The 23,422-nt window shown below is 47.6% G+C and overlaps 1 protein-coding gene across 7 annotated transcripts in view; it reads left to right on the top strand.

Annotated features, from left to right (window-relative positions):
• elf1 (E74-like ETS transcription factor 1) overlaps nucleotides 1–23,422 on the top strand; it is a 307,622-nt gene that overhangs the window by 88,164 nt on the left and 196,036 nt on the right. For 3 of the 7 annotated variants that reach the window (XM_038776294.1, XM_038776289.1, XM_038776291.1), the window contains exon 1: nucleotides 10,242–10,555. The exons of 1 other annotated variant lie outside the window; for it this stretch is intronic. The gene's annotated coding sequence lies outside the window, so the exon portion shown is untranslated. Of the gene's footprint in view, nucleotides 1–7,498; nucleotides 7,729–10,240; nucleotides 10,556–23,422 lie in introns of those variants that run through there. 3 more of the 7 variants (XM_038776293.1, XM_038776290.1, XM_038776296.1) reach the window with 2 other exon arrangements.

Below are 23,422 nucleotides of genomic sequence, written 5' to 3'. Positions count from 1 at the left end.
CAAACCGGTGAGAAACTCCCAAGGGCCCAAAAAAGTGTTATTAAATAGCAGTGGGGAACTTGCTGGCAGGGCTGGCGATTAACTTAGACATTTTTTGGGAGGATTGCACCCATGGGTTGGGGCGTTCTAATAGCACATTGTCATTTAAAATTTATCTCCAATGGTCCTGAGTTGGTAAATATAAAGAAAATACAGCCTTCATGTTGTTAATAGAACAAAAAGATTATGATTGTCCAGGATACCAATGAAAACTTTCCATGCATTTGGAATCTATTTTACAGAGAAGGGAACATTGACCTTTTAACCCACTAATATCCTGCACTTTTACACCGAATAGTATTGAAGCAGGCTTACACAAAAATGCTCCAAACAATGCTGGACCCATTCCAAAGTGTGTCAAGAGCTAACTTACATGGCTCTTGTTTCAAGATTCATAATCGGCGGATGTCTTGTTTTGATGCAAGTGTTTGACTCCTATTTTAATGCCAATAGAACAGTACTTCATTATCAACTGTCAGGTTGATGGACCACATCATCCATTCCTGGTAAATTTTGATTGAAAGCAGAAGTTCAGCTACTCCGGGCCTGCAAAGCGTAGAGCTGATCCGTTGGTTGTGGGATCGCTTAGCTACTGAAACATGCTTCAGTGTGATTGAGGGGAGGGTGGGAAACTACCTAATGCAGGACTGAAGTGCCAACTCTGGATTGTGTAATTGGGCAGAAGAACTGCTATTTATATGGCACCTTTCATGGCCTCAAGGTGCTGAAGTATACTTTGCAGCCAGAAGTTAAGAAGTGCAGCCATTATGGTAACACAGGAAGTCCCACAGCACAGTTCCACGGCCAGCGATATTTTCATTGTTGGTTGAGGGATAAATGTTAGCCAGGACAGTGGTGGAATTCTCCTGCCTTGCTTCAAAAAGTGGTTGGATCTCTTCTGTCCACCTGAGGAATAGACAGAGCCTTAGTTAAACAGCTAAAGCAGGGATATCACAAGCAACATGATCCGGCCTTTACCCGACACTGAACCATCCATCCTTCAAACAGTATAGCTAATGGGAGCAGAAACTCTGGCTGCCTTTGTTTCCCTCCCTAACCCAGGGGCGTTGAAAACATTGGCGCTGCCACCCTGGCTGATTTCAAAACTGACTCAGCACAAATGGGCATCAAACCCGAATACCTCCTCGACTGTGTGGTTTTAACATTGAGCCAGTGTTTCTTTATCCAAAAAGAAAATTCAGCTCTTTTATTCTTTCAGCTTGCCTACATTGTAATCACCCGCCCACTCAAATTGTCTAGAACCCTCATCTATACCTGTCTATGGGCAGCACAGTGGTTAGCACTGTTGGTTCACAGCTCCAGAGTCCCAGGTTCGATTCCCCACTGGGTCACTGTCTGTGCGGAGTCTGCACATTCTCCCCGGGTCTGCCTGGGTTTCCTCCGGGTGTTACGGTTTCCTCCCACAGTCCAAAGATGTGCAGGTTAGGTGGATTGGTTAGATTGCTCTAAGTGTCCATAAAAAGGTTGGGTGGGGTGGAGGTGTGGGCTTGAGTGGGGTGCTCTTTTTGGGGGCCGGTGGCGGCCTTCTGCACTGTGGATTCTATGATAATCCCTTGCTTTATGGGAGAGGCCATTGTAACTCTGGAACCACAATGCAGCACGAGTCACCCAGAGAGAGATCAGCCTATCCCAATCAGCCATGCTGACCTGAAAGAGTAGAGTTTATTGGTGGGCTACTTTGATTTGATGAGTCTGATGTTTAGAAAATTCCCATTGCTAGCTCCTACTTTCGCACTGGGGTTGGCTAAATCAGTTAGCAGTCGCAAATGTTTGCAAAGTCATTTTCTGGATGTGGGCATTGAAGATGAGGCTGAAATTTGTCACCCACCTCTCGTTGTTTTGGGAGCTGAGCCTTCCTAATGAAGGTTTGCAATCAATTTGGTGATGTTACTCCTATGTTTAGGCTCCTCCTTCAGTCCTGAAACAATCTGCTAGTGTTGTCTCTGACTCTAAAACCACATGCGAATTGATTTTGGTTTTCACGTTCCATGAAAGCTGAGGGGCAAATTGTTTGACTCTTAAGATACCTCCCCATCCGCTTCAATTTTGAATGAATCCGAGAGTATCAAACACATGCTTTTAACAACCTGCTTTGGGCCTTGGTAACCCATTGATTCCACTGCTTTGTTTATTTGACGGGCACTGTGCTGTTCAGCCTCGATCCCACTTGTTGTGTTCAATCTAATCTGTCAGGAATGTAAACCTTTCTGTGAGCTACGTGTCTCTTGCTTTTGCAGAAACTAAATCTACGGCGGTACCGTGTGAGGGTTAGTGAATCAAGAAAGATTGGCAGCTCTGCCAACACGTCCATACGGTAGCATTGGTTGAAAGCTAAATTACATTGGGTTGGATTCTCCTGCCCTCCCTGCCTCAAAAGTGCCATGGGCAGGGCAGCACGGTGGCGCAGTGGGTTAGCCCTGCTGCCTCACGGCGCTGAGATCCCAGGTTCGATGCTGGCTCTGGGTCACTGTCCATGCGGAGTTTGCATATTCTCCCTGTGTTTGTGTGGGTTTCACCCCCACAACCCAAAGATGTGCAGGTGAGGTAGATTGGCCACGCTAAATTGCCCCTTAATTGGAAAAAAAATGAATTGGGTGCTCTAATTTTTTTAAAAAAAGAACGCCATGGGCGAGCTGCGGACAATGGAAAAATCCATTGACCTCGGGCGGGATTCTCCGGTCGGCAGGCGAACGTGGATGGAGAATACCGCTCATCAAAAATGAATGATCTGGGATTTCTGTTTTAATATCCATAGACTATAACATTCAATCAATTCTTGGTTAAATATTATTGACACTATTCTCTCCTCTCATCTGCCTCTCCACCAATAGAGGGTTAATAGCGTAGCTATACTTTTATAGAAAGACCAGTTGTAATGTGGTCTGTCTTTTTTAGGTGGAGAAATGGAACTGGCCAAGCTCTAGGACAGTAACAAGAAAAATAATGTGGAATAACTTTAACCTACAGCATGCCGTGGAACTGGACCTCGTTGCCCAGTCCAATAGGGCTGGTCCAATCCATTTCCTGTGGCTGGCTTCTGTTAAAATGACCTCCCTGGGCAGCACGGTGGCGCAGTGGGTTAGCACTGCGGCCTCGCGGCATCAAGGTCCCAGGTTCGATCCCGGCTCTGGGTCACTTTCCTTGTGGAGTTTACACATTCTCCCCGTGTTTGCGTGGGTTTCACCCCCACAACCCAAAGATGTGCAGGATAGGTGGATTGGCCACACTAAATTGCCTCTTAATTGGAAAAAAATGAATTGGGTATTCTAAATTTATTTTTAAAAAACCGACCTCCCTGCATTTTGTCTATCAGGTCTTTTGGGATGTTTTAAAGTGCTCCACATGTAATTAAACACTTTCAAATTGTGGTCACTGTTTAACCCATAAAATCTCTGGTCCTTTCTAACCTCATTGCAATAGGTATCCAAACCTTTATTCACTCCCTTTTTTGGGTGCTCAACTAGCAAGGATTCACACTGCTCTGTAGGAAAATAAATTGATTCAGAGGCAAGGCTACATTTCACAGCAGGAAATGATTAGGCCCCAATAAAAGAGATCAACTTAATAGGTGTGTAGCATTGGAAGATCACTGTGATTTCACGGCAGCATGAAACCGATTTTTGGACCTCATGCAGAACTCTCGCTCCCCACTGTTGATCCCATTGGCGGGGCCTCAAGGTTTCCCATGTTGCATCTAAGATTCATGGGTTTTTTTTCTATTTATGTGACTGTGAAACAGTGGGTAGAATTTTGAGGTTGGAGAGCGATCGGTGCTCACCATTCTGCGATTTGGCATCTAACACATAGCTGCCTACTCTCGAACTCCCACTGCCGTTTAACGCTCAGTTGAGTGTTGATTGGCAATGGGCAGGACTTCCGTCCTCCCTTGAAAGGGAGTCTCACCTTGTGAGAGCTGTCAGCCAATCTAATGGGCCGACAGCTCTTCAACCTGGTCAGACATGGCTCTGCAGTGGCCAGGAGCGATATTGCAGTGCTCTGCCTGGGACTAAGTTTGGGAAGTTGGGAAGGTATGTCCAGACGGCAGGAGGGAGTTTGGGAGGGTGGCGATCATAGCGTGGGGGTAGACCACGGAGGTGGGTGAGGGAAGGCTGGCCGGGGGAGGGGGGGGTCCTCAACTTGGAGGAGGCCTTCAGAGTGAGGTATTTCTCCCCCACCTCCTGCTTCCTGCCCGAGATTGGGAATGTTGGCCATGTTTGTTTCCCCCCCCCCCCCCCTTCCACATACCTGCCAGTCTGGAAATTGAGGCAAGGTGGGTTAATGCCCCTTCAGTAGCCATTAAGTTCATTCAATATTGTGCTCTTTCCCCTCCTCTACCTCCCTCCCTTCCTCTGGCCCTCCATTTTTTTAAAATTTAGAGTACCCAATTCATTTTTTCCAATTAAGGGGCAATTTAACATGTTCAATCTACCTACCTTGCACATCTTTGGATTGTGAGGGCAAAACTCATGCAAACACAGGGAGAACGTGCAAACTCCACACGGACCGTGACCCAGAGCCGGGATCAAACCTGGGACCTCGGCACCGTGCGATCTCTGGCCCCCTCCTGCCCACCCCCCCCCCCCTCACCCCAGTAAATCAGAAGCCGCCACGGAGTGGTGTATAATTCTGCCGGATGTGTTTGCAGGAGAATATGAGAGTTGGTATGGTTTTTGACCACAAGACGTTTTTTTGGTGTGAGCACCAATTCCAACTTCCTGACCACTCCACATAATTCCATTGCATTGCTGGCCTAATTTTGCAGATGTGGGAGACTGGTTGACTATTGAGTTAGAAAACTGTTCATTTTTTTCCATCTGTGGGGCTCGTGTTCGGATCCAGTTGAGTCGTTTCTCTATGACATGGGAAGGATGCTGCTGTAAAATGAGTCCTTGTGAGCCATCTCAAACTGGTTCCTCATGTTTGGAGAACTAAAACCCAAAGTAGCCCACCAAATGTGGCGCTAAATTAGGAACTTCACTATTGGGATGCTAAATGTCGATGGTGTGGGGAATGTAAAAAATAATGTTGCTCAAGTAAGGGTGATATTTTGACTTGGGGTCAGGATATGTTGGGTAGAACAGCCCAATTCTTACCAAGGATCACCCATAGCTCGGCAGACAGTCTGGCCTCCAAATAATGCTGAGAAGGTCCCTGTTCACATAGTCTGTGTGTGTGAGGTGATTGTCCCTTTAAAGAGCAACACAGCAGAGTAAGGGTCATCTGATCTGTGTAACCAGTCAGGACCAGAGTGTAATCACCCGATGGTGAGAGAGGTTCCTAGGCTGAGATATTTTGGGAGTGAGCTAGAGTCATGAAGCTGCTATACAATTCTTGTTAATAGATACCATTTGCGTTCACTGATGAGGTCTGTGAAAGTGTTTGTGTCTGTTCACTGCATATTTTCCGACTAGGAACAGAAAAAGGAGCACTGGGTCATTCAGTCGCTTTGACTTGGTCCATCATTGAGTTAGATCATGTGTATCGTTACTCTATTTGTCCACCTTGGTTATGCATCCTTTAATACAGTTGCTATACAAAATCTATCAGCGTCAGTCTTTAAAGTTTCAAATGATTCAGTCTCAGGAGCCCTTTTGGCGAGTGAGCTCCCGATTGCCCCACTACCCTTTGTGTAAAGAAGTACTTCTTGACATGCCCCTGAATGGCCTAGCACTAATTTGAACCTGACACCCCTGCCCAACCGATGATCTCTCTCTACCCTGCCAAAATCATTTTAAACACCTGCGTTAGATCATGCTTTAATCCTATAAATTGATGAAATGAAAATCGCTTATTGTCACAAGTTGGCTTCAAATGAAGTTACTGTGAAAAGCCCCTAGTCGCCACATTCCAGCGCCTGTTCGGGGAGGCTGGTACGGGAATTGAATCGTGCTGCTGGCCTGCCTTAAAAGCCAGCTATTTATCCCAGTGTGCTAAACCAGCCCCAGATGTGCAGGGCAGCACGATGGCGCAGTGGTAGCGCTGCAGTCTCACGGCGCCGAGGTCCCAGATTCGATCCCGGCTCTGGGTCACTGTCCGTGTGGAGTTTGCACATTCTCCCCGTGTTTGCGTGGGTTTCGCCCCCACAACCCAAAGATGTGCATGGTAGGTGGATTGAATGCACTAAAATTGCCCGTTAATTGGAAAAAATGAATTGGGTACCCTAATACTTAAAAAATAAATAAAAAATTGATGTGCACACAAGCTGAGTCTTTGCAACTTTTCAATTCAACCTTTTTCAGCCATGGGATCATTTTGGTGAATCTACATAGCCCCTCCCCTCCGAGGACAATCTGAGATGTGACACTCAGAACTGGATGCAGTACTCCAGATGTAACTGTGCTCAAAGGAACTTGGCGGGGAGGGGGGGGTGGTTGTTAATAGATAGGAAAAACGTGACTCACTGTTCTGTGACATTGTGCAATCCCAATGTTTGAAAACGACAGTGTAATTTTTAAGAAGTAATTTATTGAAAAACTTTGATTTGCAGGTACCAGGCAGTCCTTTCTGAGGCCTGTTTCTTGCTTGTGGGGTCTGTTGAACAAGCTTGAATTTGTCATTGTAATCTGCAATTGTAAAAAGGCTGACTCAAACGAGCACCACCACCTTTTGCTGGCAGGTTTCCACAAATACATGTGGTTAGAACAGTAAAGTTGAGCAGTGACTTACGGAAAGCCCAGTCAGCAGCCTCCAGCCAGTCCCTTCACTTTGCACTGCAAATGGAGTGGTCCAGACACTGACCCCCAAGCCTCAATGTTATAGAATCCCTATAGTGCAGAAGGAGGCCATTCAGCCCATCGATTCTGCACCAACCTGCTGAAAGAGCACCCAACCTAGGCCCACTCCCCCATCCTATCCCTGTAATCCAGTAACCCCACCTAATCTTTGGACACTAAGGGGCAATTTAAAATGGCACAAACTACATTTTGCACCAGTCCTCCTAACCTACGCATCTTTTGACTGTGGGAGGAAACCGGAGCACCCAGTGGAAACCCACGCAGAAGTGGGGAGAATGTGCAAACTCCACACAGTCACCCGAGGTCGGAATCAAACCCGGGTCCCTGACGCTGTGAGACAGCAGTGCTAACCACTGTGCCACCGTGCCGCCCTTAGTTCAACCCTGTAAAACTGATGACCAAATTATATTAAGAAATGTGCACCAGGGATGCACTCGCCTGTAAAACAACGGACATCTGTCCAGTTTTTACAGTTCCATTCCACCTGGTGTTAAGTGTTTGGATGTTGGCCCCTGGGGCTTATGAATGCTTCCCTAAAACGTCTAGGTCTAGGGTAGGGAAGTGAAGTGAGATGTGCCATGTGGGAGGCGCAAGGGGGCCAACCATGATGCCTTTGTCTCTTGAGCTTGTAACCAATGTCCTGTTTTATAAATCCGGAAGCCTGTCTGGACAGCAAACGTGAAGTTACCCCAATATTTTTTCAGTCTCTTTAGATGATATCCGCTTTTCGTACAAACTGGGAGATCAACCGTTGGAAACTACATCTCTGGTGCAGAGTAATTCTGAACGGGTGAACAGATCAGAGAAAATAGGAACATAGAAACAGTAATGGGCGATGCAGCCCTTGGAGCCTGTCCTGCTGATAGCGAATCCAAACTCTGACTCTACTAACTACATTTTGCACCATATTCCTTGCTGAGCTTCCATCACACAGGTGAGTGTCAGCAGTTTGTAGCATTCTCAATTTCCTGTCCATTTGGCCCCAGTTTTGCTTGATATTGTTTTCTTTGACGTTGTTTGCTTTTGATCCCTCAGGTTTTTTTTTTCTGTGCCAATTTCACAACTCCCTCACTCGTCTGCACTCTTTCTAGAAAGTATTGATGGCTTCCTTGGGGACTGGTTCCATGCGCACCTGCCAGAGAATTTTTTTAATTCATTTTTTACGGGATGTGGGATTCACTGGCCAGACCAGCATTTTTGCCCATCCCTAATTGCCCTCAAAGGTGGCGTTGATTGCCTTCTTGAACCACTGCAGTCTATGTGGCATAAGGTACACCCGCCATGCTGTTCGTTAGGGTGTTCCAGGATTATGACCCTGTGGCAGTTAAGGAACGGCGATATATATTTCCAAGTCAGGACGACGATTGTGTGGTCTCGCCTGTATGGTTAGCAGTCATAAGTGAGTCTGGGAGAGTGGGGTGAGAGGACCAGGAAAAGGAATGTGTTGGAAGGCAGTCTGAGTCCACCTGGTCATGGTGGAGGGAAAGGATGCCAACTTGTTTGTCCACGTGTGGACTGAATGCCTCCCTCACGCGTAGCCTGGTGATCTGACTTTCCTGCCACTGACCTGCATTCACATTCTTCGGCCATCAATGAATGTGTGCTGGCCTGGAGCATTTCACCCATCTGTATAAACGTGTAGCTGGTCACTTTGTTACCTCAGTGTTGTGAGATTTGCAAAGCTTTGCATTCCAGCTGAGTTTACAAATTGCTTCTTCTTGCGGTCATTTTTTGAATTGTTCTCATGATGTGGGCATTGCTGGCAAGGCCAGATTTTGTGGCCCGCCCCTCATTACCTTTGAGAAGATGGTGGTGAGCCACTTCCTTAAATTGTTGCAGTTGTGCGGTGTAGGTACACCCACAGTGCTGTTAGGAGGGGTGTTCCAATGACAGCAAAGGACCAGTGATATACCTCCAAGTTGGGATGATATGTAGCTTGTGTGAGAATTTGAGGGTGGTGGTGTTCCCATGTGCCTACTGCCCTTGTCCTTCTAGGTGTAGTGGTTGCGGGTTTGGAAGTTACTGTTTAAGGAGCCTTGGTGAATTTCTGCTGTACATCGTGTAGATGGTACCACACTGCTGCCACTGTGCATTGGTGGCGGAAGAATGAATGTTTAAAGTGGTGGACAGGGTGCCGATTAAACGGGCTGTTTGATTCTGTGTGATGCTGAGCTTCTTGAGTGTTGTTGGAACTGCACTCATCTAGGCCAGTGGAGAGTATTCCATCACACTGCTGGCTTGTGCCTTGTAAGATGGTGGACAGGCTCTGGGGGAGTCAGGAGATGAATTGTTTGCTGCAAAATTCTCAACCTCTGACCTGTTCTTGTATCTACAGTATTTATATGGCTGGTTAGTTTTTGGTCAACAGTGACAAAACATGTTCCACTTGCACAGAATATCACCCATGTTGTGACTCATCCTCAGCAATCTGTTAGCAGTGCCAAGCAAAGAAAGGGCATCAAATGTGGCAACTGCCTGCAACATGTGTCAGTGTTTGGCAATGGATTGTTCTTCTCATACCGTGGCTGCTGCTCATTCTGTGCTTGTTTCTGAGCAGGAGGTTTTAAACAATGCGCTGGACAAAGGCAGGGAAGTTCCATTAGGAAAAACTTGAAACACAAATTAATTCTGAGGCCTGGCTGTACTAAATTCAGACCCAGTTTGGGTAAATGTGAAAACTGAATTGGTGACGTGACTGGATGGTTCATACCACACTGGCAGCAAGAAACTCCAAATCCAAAGGGGTTAAAGGGATAGTGACACCATGGCAGGGCGGGGTTAAAGGAATAATGTCAGCACATAAATGACAGTGAGACCACATCAGAAATTGGGTTTTGAAGTGCAGCAATGCACTCTACACAGTGGAGTAATTAGGTAGTTCCTGATAGCCACTGCTACACAACAACTCCCATTATTTGACGCTACTACCTGCGCCCTCTTGGGATATTTTTATTTCCAAAATGTTTGTTAGTGGTAGAAATGTATTCGCTAAAATTGCAGCTGTTAACATGTGACGGCGTGTCCCTCAGAATTCACTGCCCCTTTAAGAGATGGTTCAATTGTCATATTTAGTCTGCTGACTGGAGCCGCTCCTTTAAACGTGTGTTTTTTTTCAAGAAATGCTTTCAACTTCGTCGGAAGTTTGGTGGAGGGAGGAGGGGGTGAGAGTGTTGAGCGAACGTTTCTTTTCATACCATAGTCCAGTTCAGCGAGAGACTACATTCACCAAACAGTTCTCAGTATCGCTCTTATTGGGTTTGAAATTCAGGTGTGCTTCAGGCACTTTTCTTTTTAAGCTTTGTCCCAGTTTGCTGTGTGTGTGTGTGCCAGACAAGAAGGCTGTGCCCCCTCACCTATAGGAATTTGCATAGGACGCCAAGGGCAGTCATTGGGTGCATTCAGTGTGTGGGCGTGCCTCACCCAGAACCGGCTGCGTTGTATGTGTTTGTCTATGAGTCATAGTGAAAGACTAGGCAGCGACAGTTGGAGTTGTGGTTCTCCTTTTCTCAATCAGCCATTGCTGTCGGGAACCAACAGGCAAAGAGAAACTTTTGAGACAAAAAGAAAAATAAATCGTTCTGAAGGAGGAACTGCTTGACTTCCCAGTTGCGTGTTGAGAGACAGGCACGGAGTAGGGTTTCACATCTCCCCATTCTGCTGATTCACAGGTGCAGGTTCTGCACATTTGACTGGAGTTTTACCTGCCTGGATAAACAGATAGATGGGTACAAACAGCGGCACGGGACACACTGCTTCTTAAGGTAACTGACTGACCCCTTGACTCTGCCCATTTCTTCTCGAAGCTCCACGCGGCAAGAGGGCACGCACAATATCCGGTTTTGGCGCTTTCGCTGTCACTTGACGTGCCTGTGGAAACTTTGGTTGTTGTGTGCTTGCACCGTTCGGTGCTGAAGTCTTATGTTCCAGTAATCTCTCTTGTTAACTATTAAACCATTGTGCTGCTGCCGGTGGTGGTGGCCGGGGGGGGGAAGGAGGAGAGAGAAGCAGAGGCAGAGACAGGTGGCTGTGTTTAGTGTGATCGAGTCAAGTCTGTCAGGAGCCCAGTGCTTTATTATGTGCAATACTTCCACTGCTTTGAAATGGAGAGGGTGTGTTGATTTTGATGCTTTGTTCGGTCTTGATGTAAATTTCTCAATTGTTTTGACCTTTTTTAATTACCTTCCCCCCCCCCCCCCCCCCCAACCCCTCCCCAAAATGGCTGTGCTGGTTCATTGTTCTGTGTTTCAGCTTAAGCACTGCCGGTTGTACCAGGTGGTTAAACGTCAAACTTGTGTGCGTGTGTGTGTGTGTGTGTGTGTGTATGTGTCTTTTTCTCTCTCTCTCTTTCCCCCCCCTCCCCGCGCCTCTCTTAACCCCCCATTTCCCCAATCTTCCCTCAAGCAGCCACTCCCCCACCCACCTCCTTGCCATTTAGAATAAATGTCAGATACTTGGTTTACTCAGCACATCCTCAGGCTCTGGGAGGCACCATTTCAATTCGGCATTTGTATTTACTAAACTGGTTAAGTGATGATGTAATATGGGGCAATGGAAATCCTACTGCAGAAGGTATTTGGCGGAGATGCACAGAGTGGGCAGTCATTATCAGGAACACGATGGAAAGGGCCTGTTTTTACATCTGTTCACCGATTCTAGCTCTCAGATTAGTGGAGTCATAAGCAATGGGTGGTTTTGGGCAGCTCTATTTGCAGATTAAGGTGTTGTCTGTCCACTGCTTACTAGAAGCAAGAATGTGTTGACTGCAGCTGCAGGAATGGCGCTCGTTTCTGGCAGAACCTGGCATGAGGAGTCCAAATCTAGCTCAGACAGCTGGGTGTTGATTTTGATTTTACAATGAATTGCTTGACCATGAGTTGAATCCAAGTTCCCAGTGTAATTGAGACTGTTTCAAATGTGTGTAAAACTCTTGAGCAACAACACCTTAATTTGCTTTTATTATTTACTGTTCCGCTGACTCGCAAATAAGCAAATCAAATAAGCTTCATGACGAAGCTCTTATCTTTCTCCCTATCCTCCTAAAGTGGGTGCAGTTTTGCAGGTACTAATTGCCTTCTGGTACCTTGCCAAGGTGGGCTTGGCTAGCATGTGAAACTTCACAGTGTGAGTTGGCAGGTTAATAAACTCTAGAGGACATTGCAGCCAAGTGTGATCCCTTATCCTCTCCTCTCTAGTCTTCGACATCCCCAGATCTGGCTGCGCCCCATTAAGTTCTATCTTGTCTCAGTCTCCTCGACCCAAAGTGCTCACTGTTTCAGAATCGTATTACAAGGCGAAGATAATTCTTACGATTTTCTCTCCACTATTCTGTGTCTCCTTGAACCCCCACCCCCTTCCTTCTCCACCTTTGTGTCCAACAGTAAATACAAGGAGTTCATTTAGCCACTTAAGATCACCATTTCAGTAGTCTGCTGCCTTCACCGCCCGCCTTCCCTTGGTTTCCCTTGCCAAACCTTCCCCTAGGCTTTCCCATCCAAGCTCTGCCCTCTCCTAATGCTTCACCCCTTCAGAGCTGATCTGCTCCATGAGACTTATTTCCTGCTCCCTTGATCCCATTCCCACTGCTGACCACATAGCTAGCATACTTCCTTTCCTGGCCCATGCTAGCTGACATTCAAACTGACTTCCCTCTCTCTGACAATGACAAAACACTGCCATCAACCCCTCTGCAAAGAAAGTCCAATTCAACCCCTATATTCCTGCAAACTGGTGCCCCATCTCCAATCTCTGTTTCCTCAGGTCCTTGGTTCTGTTGTCCCTTCTTGATCCTGGCACATCTCTCCTGTAACTCTTCGAAGTTCTCCAGTAATAGTTTCTCTCTTTCCCCCCCTACCCTGTACTGTTCTCTTTGAAGCTCTGCATGACTCCATCCATTGTCCCATTCTCTTCCTGATGTGCATGTTGCATATCAATGACTGAATCCAAAGACCTGGGAAGAATTTTACCCTACACCCAAGGTGGGTTCTGAGGGTGGGGTAGCATAAAATTGTTTGGATAGGATTCCCCATGGAATGTTGCCTGCCCCAGACTAAATGGAATTTCACGATTGGGCGGGCAGGGCCTTGATCAGGAAACCATCCTTTCACTTGCCCTAAGGGCCTTAAGTGACCACTTGAGGGTTCCTTCCCACCCAGCTGGCGGGAGTCGGCGTGAGTAGTGAAGCCATTGGGACATTTTCTGATCATTCTCTGCAGAACTGCAAACTGTTGCTAATGTCGAAGCTTATTCATTTAGATGGACAGTTTCTTTGCAGCAGAGAAACTGATGTCCTCCTCATCCTCTGTTGAAGTGATGACAAACCCCACCAAATAACGTCAGGCTGAATCTTCGCCTGATGAGAATGAGGTCAACCCCTTTAAAGCCACCACACCCAGGTGGAGCAACCTCCCCACCCCAGCAGTGGGAAGGAACCATGAACAGTCATCTCCAAACACTCCGGTGGAAACATATTCTCTGCAAAAGTGCCATGCAAGAAAGCGATGTGCATTATATAGAGCCTTTCCTAACTTAAAAGATATGCTCAACTGCTTTGCAGCTAATGAAGTTGTAGGAAACTGTTGTAGGAAACAAAACGGCCAATTTGGGCACAGTAAATTCCAACAGACAGGTAATGATGTTTTTATCATGTCAGATAGAGGGATAAATATTGGCCTGGCCAATTCTCCCCTTTTTCTGTCCACTTGAGAGGGCACATAGGCCCTGGATTTATTGTCTCCTCTGGAAAATAGCAGTTCTTATTTTTAATATAAATTTTGAGTACCCAATTCATTTTTTCCAACTAAGGGGCAACCCAGTGTGGCCAATCCACCCACCCTGCACATCCCTGGGCCGTGTGGACGAAACCCTCGCAAACACGGGGACAATGTGCAAACTCCACACGGACAGCGACCCAGAGCCGGGACCTCAGTGCTGTGAGGCAGCAGTGCCAACCACTGTGCCACCGCGCCGCCCGGAAAATGGCAGTTCTGACAGTGTTTCCTAGAATCCCTACAGAAGGAGGCTATTCGACCCATCGAGTCTACCTGGACTCTCCAAAAGAGCACCCTACCTAGGCCCACTCCCCCGCCCTATTCCTGTAATCCCATAACCCCACTAAGGGACAATTTAGACTGGCCAATCTATCTATCCTACACATCTTTGAATGGGGGAGGACACCGGAGCACCCGGAGGAAGCCTATGTAGACATGGGGAGAATGTGCAAACTCCGTAGACAGTCACCCAAGGCCTTGCACTGTCCATTCCCCCTGGCTTCCAATCCCTAGCAAAATAGAAACCTGAACTCTCACTACTACCCCCACCTCCCAGAAGATGATCTCCATCAGCTGGAGAGGGAAATAGGCCCTGATCAAATGAAGCTCTCTCTGTCTCTCACTGGCGAACGTTGGCCCGCTTTCTCCCTGACTGACTTTGAAGAAAATGGAACCTGACCTTTGTCCTCAATACTGAGGAGAAGAATAACCCTGATCAGCCAAGCTTTCCTTGCCTTTATTGTCTTTGCCCCAGTCTCTCAGTCCACCTCCCCTTCCTTCCCTCTTTCTTGATCTTTTGCTCTTCTGTTTAATTCTTTTTGTCTTTCTCGCTCCTTCCACCTTACCCTACTAAGCTACAGGAAACCGGTTCAACAGCATAAACACACAAAAGCAGACCCACAGTCACCAGCGCCCCACAACTCAAGTGAAAAGAACAACATGAAATCAATGTTGCAGAGTGTGACCACCTCATGTGGGAAGTCAAGAGGCAAGTCTTGGGACTGTTGCTTTTTGGGACAGCTGGATGGGAACAGTGGTCAGACATGTATAGAATTTACTGGGCACCAACCTTCACAAGAAGGCACAGAGAGAGGCTAATTGCGCTTTGGCTGTTTAACCCACAGCAGGAAACCTGGAAGGCCTATATGAGTAATTCAAGCTTGTTTGTTTCAGAACTGTCCAAACCCCACATCATGGTTTAGATCTTCTGGTCCTGCCCACCACAGGAATTGTCGCGGGCGTGACGGACAATTTCGCCCATTGACCTTGGGCGGGAATTTCCGATCTGGGGGCCGCGCGACTGAAAGATCCCGCTTGAGTTCAAGATCTGAACCCAGCAGCGTGCTTCCTGCTTATGAAACAGAGAGACAATAGCCGTGGATTCCTGGCAAAATCCATATCTTGGATGTCTTCTCGTTCCAGTAAAGTGACAGTTTATGGAGGCAGGAGCCTGTGGACTGAAAAGATGACTTGCCGGGTACACAGTCTGTTTATTATCTGGATGAGTACAAAAGTACCAGTTGCAATGTCTGGTTATTTCATTTAAAACAAGGGGCACAATTTTACGTTGCCTAGTGGGGGGATGTGCCTGTTCAATTCCTCAGATGCCTTTCGCATTGGCCTTGCGCCTGCCCCAACCTCCTCATGATTTTGTGGTGGGATGGGCGAGGATTAGGCTGGCCACCCACCCTTGCCCCAATTGAGGCCCTGAATTGGCCAAGTAATGACCACTTAAGGTCTGCTTCCCACCTATCCTAAATTTTCGGGCTGGCTGGAGGAATTCTGCAGCAGAGGGTGCACCCAGGAAGTGACCCTGCTCAAGCTTTGGTTGGGAAGCCAGTGGGAGCACTTCCATCAACTGCCTCCTTCCTTTCAATATTGGGTGACTTCCCCCTTCACAAGTTCTTCCACTGCCCCTCCACCTCACAGGTGCACCCTCCTGCCCAGCCTCTCCACCAGCACCTCCCGACCCTCATCTGTCCACCCTCCTGGGCCTCACCCATCGCTGCCCTGGGACCCTGTCCACACTTACCTTGTCCTGGTCTAGACCCTGTGTACTGGCTGCGGAGAAGCTAGTATTCACTGACTCTTCGGGTGGTGTGAGTTAGGAAACCACGCCGCTCCAACAATCCTGGAGAAGGTTTATATTTCATTTTCCTGACAGAAGCTAGGTTTGATCCCTCAGCATGTTTGTGGTATCAAGACGGTCGCCTTTAAGGCGGTGTTGGCATGTGTGATTATGCCATTTGGAAAACTGCAGGTCACTTTTTCCAATGAGTGAGGTTCAGCAATGAACCTTAAATGTGTTCAGTCCCCTATGTGTTATTTTTCAGACCGGTATTAACCAAATAAATAGGCTGATGATTCCCTAAAAATAAAGCTTAAAATAACGTTAAATATTTATACCTAAACTTCACCAGTTTGGAAAACATAGCTGTTGCCTGGATAAAATAGATTTTCTGAAATTAAAGATGGAGGAAATGACTGTTTGGTGAATGAGGTGTGGTGGGAGTGTATCCTTTCATCTGTCTGTCAGAATGCTAGCAGTTGCATTTTAAGAATTGTTGAAGGCTATTAGAACCTTAAGTAATTTGGATGGCCATAATTGAATGCCCAGTTCATTGAACTAAAGTGACCCTTTTGTCTGCCCTGAGAGCTCAGTGGGTAACTGCACAGGACTTGGTAAGATGCTGAGCTGTACACTCGAGGAGTGTCCAAGGTTTCACCCCTGGTTTGTGCAAGTGATCTGGGCAAACCGACAGGCCTCTCATCTCCATATTTGGAAGGTGAGATGTGCCTCACCAGGTTTCCATCTTATCCAGTAGTCGTGAAGGTAGATGGAACTTGCCTCTGAAAAGCTTAGCAATTCATTGGCCTATCAAGACTTGCAGCTTAGTGCTGCCAGGTTTAGAAGGCCCGTCAGTCTTTAACTGAGCTGCAACAACCAGCATGGTGGCACAGTGGGTTACTATTGTTGACTCACAGCGCCAGGGACCCGAGTTCAATTCTGGTCTTGGGTGACTGTGTAGAGTTTGCATGTTCTCCCCGTGACAACATGGGTTTCCTCCGGGTGCTCTGGTTTCCTCCCATAGTCCAAAGATGTGCAGATGAGGTGGATTGGCCCCTTGGTGTCCAAAGATGTGCCGGCTGGGTGGGGTTGTAGGTATAGGATGGGGGAGTGGGCCTCGGTGAAATGCTCTTTCAGAGGGTCGGTGCAGACCCGATGGGCTGAATGGCCTCCTGCACTGTAGGGATTCTACGATGAGTCCTGCCTTCAGGAGATGAGGGACGTTTGAGGATGGTAGGGGGAGGTGAACAAATAATTATTATTTTACCTCTGGGATAGAGATGTTGAAGTCATGCAATGGCAGTGTTGTGTTGTGGGAGTTTTGGAGAGAAACTGCATGCTTGTTGTGCTTCTTGCTTGTTTAGTCAGTGGTTACAAGGGAAACAAAATGTTCCATTCCTTGGTGTGATCATCCCCAGCCTCAGTGAGATCACAAAACACCAGCGAGAATGATGTGAGAATCTCACCCAGCTGCTTCATTTTACAAGCAAATTGTTGGGTGTCCAGGCCGGAATTCTCCAGAATGATGGCTGGAATTCCTTGTAAAAGTATTATGTTTAATTTTATGCCGTTTTTAAAAAAAAAAACTTCCAGTTATAACATCCAGAGAATTTAGCCTAAACCAGACTTGCTGTTATGCTGTTAATTACATGTGTGAACAATACGTTTCACCAGTAACACACTGGCAGTTTGATTCATAGCTTCATTAAAACAAATTTACAACCAGGGTTTTTGCATTTTGCAAGAAATAAATGTGACGTTCTTGGAAAAATAAGAGATCCAAATGCGGAGTAAATGTGGCCTCCCGTTAAATCGGGGCCAAACCCCAACTGAATCAGCTGTTGCCACAATTTGACTTCATTGAGCTTATCTTCTTTGACTGTCATTGATTGCCATTTCTATCTGTCCTGTGAGGCAATGGCATCTCCCTCTTCCATCCCCCCCCCCCCCCCCAATGCCCTGTCTGCCTCACTGCAAAATTGCTGTGACCTCTTTTGAGGACCGATTTGAGTCGTCAGAATTATATTTGCTGGAGTTCAGGAGAATGAGGGGGGATCTTGTAGAAACCTATAAAATTCTTACAGGACTAAAAAGGGGAGATGCAAGAAGGATGTTGGATGTTCCTGGTGGTAGGGATGTCCAAAACCAGGAGTCACAGGCTGAGGATATGGGGTAGACCATTTAGGATTGAGATGAGACATTTCTTCACCCAGAGAGTGGTCGGCCTGTGGAATTCGCTATCACAAAAAGCAGTTGGGACCAAAGCATTTAGATATAGCACTTGGGGAGAAGGGGATCAAAGGTTTTGGAGCCATAAGGCAGGATCAGGTAGTTGAATTGGATGATCAGCCATGATCATAATGAATGGCGAAGCAGGTTCGAAGCGCCGAATACCCTCTTCCTGCTCCTATTTTCTATGTTTCGATGTCCCCTCTCTTCTTCCTCAACTCTCCCACATACCATTCCTTTGATAAGACAGCAGACCAATGACCAGTGCTGCATCTTTCATCACTGGAGGCAGTTCAGAGGGCTGTTGGCTTCTGTGGAGCCCATGGTTGAGAATTGAAGGGATCCAGAAAGGAAATTAAGGGAGTGGTGCTTCCATATAATAAAAGTCTCTCAAATTATGCTCATTGCAGTTTAGAGCAGTGCTTCCCAAATGGTGCAACCCCAGAGTGAAAATTAGGTTTGTTCAAACAGCAGAGATACAGGTACAGAAAAGTACAACTGAAACACTTACCACTTTGCAGGCTTTGGTGTCAGTGATCAGGCCCCATGGGCCACACCCACAGGCAAAAAGAATTATGCACATTTAAAGGGGCACCGCTCCACAGTTGCAATTGTGTGGTGGCCCGTGAATCCAATTGCTTGTCCGTGACCCCACCGGGGTCTGCGACCCACAGTTTGGAAACACCTGAGGAAAAGACTGTGTTTATAACAACTACCCTTTAAAAAAAATTTAGAGTACCCAATTCATTTTTTTCCAATTAAGGGGCAATTTAGCATGGCCAATTCACCTAGTCTGCACATCTTTGTGGGGGTGAAACTCACGCAAACATGGGGAGAATGTGCAAACTCCACACAGACAGTGACCCAGATCTGGGATTGAACCTGGGACCTCGGCGCCGTGAGGCAACAGGGCTAACCCACAACGCCACCGTGCTGCCTGAACATCTATCTCTCTAATGATTCCATAGCTTTTGCCTCGCCACCACATCCAGCGACCGGGGCTGGGCCGGAGAATCCCCGCAATTGGCGCGAATCGCGCCACGCCGACCCGATACCAGGATGTGATTCTCCGCAGAGTGGAAATTTGGCGCCGGCGTGGTTGGCACGGCACAGGTCGGGGGCTGCTCAACGTGGCCTCTCTGCCAATTCTTGGTCTGGGATGGGCTGAATGGCCATCCTAAAAAAAACAGAGTCCCGCTGGCGCCATTCACACTAGCTCTCAGCTGGCGGGACCTCGGTGTTGAAGGGTCCGGGGGCGGCTTGTGTTGGGGGGTGAGGGGGGGGGGGGGGGGAGGAGGGAGGGTCCGACCCCGGGTGGGAGGGGGGAGTGCGACCCCGGGTGGGAGGGGGGGGTGCCTCTGATGTGGCCTGGCCTGCGATCAGGGCCCACCAATCGGTGGGACGGCCTCTCTGGCTGGGGGCCTCCTTTCTTCCGCGCCGACCCCAGTAGTCTTGCGCCATGTTGCGACGGGGTCGGCACGTTGAAGAGAGCCACTGCGCATGCGTGCCTTGGCACCGGTGCCACTGCCCATGTGCTCACCCCACGACGCCCAGTTCATGCCAGGATCAGCAGCTGGAGCGGTATGGTCTGCTCCAGTACTGTGCTGGTCCCCTGTAGGGTCCAGAATTGCTGATCCTGAGGCTGTGTTGACGCCGTCAAGAAACGCGACGGCGTTTCCAATGGTGTCAACACTTAGCCTGAGGATCACAGAATCCCACCCCATTTGTGTAGTGTTTTCTGTCGGTTTAATTTAATTGGTTAGCTTGTTAGTGGCGAGGAGCATCTGAAGGAAGATGCTGAAAATGCCGGGGTTTGGAAAAGTACACCGTGCCATTGTTAAAATGTTGCCCGATCGCAGGTAATCTTTATAACCATTGAGCTTGCATGAGAAATTTTAGGCCTAATTTTAAATGTCAGCAGGAAAGAGGTGGATGGGTGGCCACTTCCTGTTGTGAATGTGCTCAAGCCCACCATAATTTCACCCTCGTCGATTCCCAACAGCAGGCCATCCTATACTAGGCCATCCTAGTTCCCAACTCGTGCCTTGCTATAAATTTAGCTGCTGCACACAGTCCCTGTGTCTGCATGTAGTGCCCAGTGCCAGGGCTAAAGTGAAAACTCAGATCCTGATGGCATTCTCTTGTGACCCACTGGCCAGCTCGTATTTCCCTTGATGCTCACCTGGGAGTAGAATACCAACCCGAACCCCTCCCGCCTCCAAATGAAAATGAGGCTGAGTGCATGGGTGGCACGGTAGCACAGTGGTTAACACTGTTGCTTCACAGTGCCAGGGTCCCGGGTTTGAGGGCAGCACGGCGCAGTGGGTTTTATCCCAGCCCCGGGTCACTGTCTGTGCAGTGTCTGCATGTTTGCCCGTGTCTGTGTGGATTTTCCCCAGGAGCTCTGGTTTCCTCCCACAAGTCCTGAAAGACGTGCTTGTTTGGTGAATTTGACGTTCTGAATTTCTCCTACCGTGTTCCCGCACAGAAGCCGGAGTGTGGCGACGAGGGCATTTTTACAGTAACTTCATTGCAGTATTAATGTAAGCCTACTTGTGACACTAATAAAGATTAATATTATTATTATTAATTCACCCAGGCCACAATCCAATGGATTTCCCCCTGTTGCCTGTGCCTCCACTCGCCACACTCAGCCTGAGTAGAAAACTAGGCTTACAGTGCATCTTGTCACCTGATAATCCTATCTGTCTCAATAACTCAGCTTTGTGACTGCATTGCAAAATGAATTGTATCTATCCAGTGCTTGATCATAAGTTACAATTTTTTATGTAGTTCCGCAATTTCAAAGGGCAATTACATTTGTGGAGCTGTGCAAAAAGGAAACTGGAACAAGGCCTCTGCACTGTAACCATTCATTCACTTTAGAACCTGATAGTTTCACAGAAGTCACCTTGTCGTTTGAACAGACACATGTATGAACACAAAATAGGCCACTTGTATATTTGGCCCCTGGTTTTGTACTTGTGACTAGACCATCTCGTATATGGAAAGTTTTTTTTTGTTTAACATCCTCTTGCTTATTTTGGGCAGCCCAAAAGATGTGCTCTATTTTTCAAGTACTTAAATAGAGTCATAGCTTTTCCGAGGCCTAAAAGTTTAGTAATCTATCAAATGTATTGTACTCCCATCAGAAATAGTCATTTTGCATCCATTTGTGTGGCAGATGTTTAAAACCTCTCTAATCAACCAGTGAGAGGAATTTTTTTCAAGACAAATATTTCCTCTGTTCCCCCACGTTTCTCCCCCCCCCCCCCCCCCCCCCCCAAACTTTTTAAAAATAAATTGAGGTTACCCAATAATTTATTTTCCAATTAAGGGCCATCCAATTTAGCGTGGCTAATCCACCTACCCTGCACATCTTTGGGTTGTGAGGATGAAACCCACGCAGACACGAGGAGAATGTGCAAACTCCACACAGACAGTGACCCAGGGCCGGGATTTGAACCTGGGTCCTCAGCGCCATAGGCAGCAATGCTAACCACTGTGCCACATGCCACCACTCCCCCCCCCCCCCCCAAATGATGCATGATTCTCCGCGCCGGGCCGGAGAATCCCTGCAATCGTGCCACGCTGCCCCGACGCCGGCATGCGATTCTCCGCAGAGCGGAGAATTGGCGCCGTCGCGTTTGGCGCAGCGTCGGTTGCAGGCCGCCCTAGGCGGCCGGGTCGCCAATTCTTTGGCCCGGATGGGCCAGGCGGCCGCTCTGAAAAGGCAGAGTCCCGCCGGCGCCGTCCACACCTGGCCGCAACCGCTGGGAACTCTGCATGCAGGGTCCGATGGCATCTGGCCCGCAATCGGGGTCCACCGATCAACGGGTCAGCCTCTCGCTCCCTGGGCCTATCTTCTTGTGCGCCAGCCCCTGCACTCCTGCGCCATGTTGCGTCGGGGCCAGCACGTTGAGTGAGGCCATCGCGCATGCGCGGGTTGGCTGCAGCGCCACTGTGCATGCCTCATTGACGCCGGATCCACTGCGCATGCGCAGGTTGGCGCGGCGCACAGTTCGAGTCGGGATGGGAGGCTGGAGCGGCATGAACCGCTCCAGCGCCATGCTGGCACTCTGTAGGGGCAAGAATCGGTACTCCCAGCGGCCCGTTCACGCCGCCGTGAAACGCGACGGCGTTTCCGATGACGTGAACACTCTGCCGCCGAATGGGAGAATCCCGCCCACTGTTCCCCCAGATATGTCATCAAAATTCCTTCTAACTCTTAAAATTATTTTTTAAAATTCCTCAAACATTTGCTCTTCTGAAATGGACAAGAGATTGAGCTACATTAACTGAGTGAGTGAAGGAAATGGGGAAAAAGAAAAAAATACTTTAATTAAACTTTCTATGTCTGCAGAATGTATTTTTTTATTGGTATTTGTGGCGTTGGCACTAGTTATGATTTCTTTTTATAATTTAGAGTACCCAATTATTGTTTTCCAATTATGGGACAATTTAGCATGGCCAATCCCCTTAACCTGCACATCTTTGGGTTGTGGGGGTGAAACCCAGGCAGGCACAGGTAGAATGTGCAAGGCACTAGTTTATGTTCAATGTATTCATGCCAGTGCACTATTGTAAAGGTTACCTTTGTGTGATGCATTTATTTTGTTACTAATGTCTATGCGATGTCTATCGCAGCCATTGACCGAGTTGTAAGTATTCGTGTTTTTCACGTCAGCTTGTTTTCAGGTAGTAATCTCACCTTTGATCTGAATATTATGGGATCAAGCTCGACGCCAATATACAATCGGAAGGACGTAAGAAATTTAGCCCGTCCAGCTCATTCCATCATTTAATAAGATCACGGCTGACCTGACTGTGGCCTTAACTCCCTTTGCTGCCTCCTTTTTTCCTGCATTTTAAATGGTATTGTGAAGCAACAGGGGAATGGGATCACAGAGAGCTCTTTCGGTAAGATGTGCACGTTTGCTTGGCAGCAGAATTCTATGATTCTAACTTCAATTTGGAGGGACCGAATCTAGTGTTTAATAACAGGATGTGGGTTTTGTTTTTGAGTAATAATTCAAGTGGACATACTGGAAACATTTTGCTTCTGCCCCATTAAACTTTACAGATAGCCCATTGGAGGGAAAAAACACTTGGAATATGGGTGTGTGAAATTGCACAAACGCAGTGTTTTATTAAAAAAAATTTTAAAATAAATTTAGATTATCCAATTATGTTTTCCAATTAAGGGGGCAATTTAGTGTGGCCAATCCTCCTACTCTGCACATTTTTGGGTTGTGAGGGCGAAACCCACGCAGACACGGGGAGAATGTGCAAACTCCACACGGACAGTGACCCAGAGCCGGGATCGAACCTGGGACCTCAGCGCCGTGAGGCAGCTGTGCTAACCACTAGGCCACCGCGCTGCCCCACAAACACAGTGTTGATTGTCCTCTGATGTTCTAACCACACTAGAAGGAGTAGAGAAGGTGATTTGTTTGGAGTCTTATGATGAATCATTTGAAAGAAGAATAAATTAATTAATTTTCAGACCGATTACTGTCTCAAACGTTTTGAATCTGTTCTTAAGTTATCAACAGAGGAACGCG

This window comes from Scyliorhinus canicula, chromosome 17, assembly GCF_902713615.1.
Source record: "Scyliorhinus canicula chromosome 17, sScyCan1.1, whole genome shotgun sequence".
NCBI lineage: Eukaryota > Metazoa > Chordata > Chondrichthyes > Carcharhiniformes > Scyliorhinidae > Scyliorhinus > Scyliorhinus canicula.
Note: the sequence above shows the minus strand (reverse complement) of the source record. Positions and strands in the feature narration are given on the sequence as shown.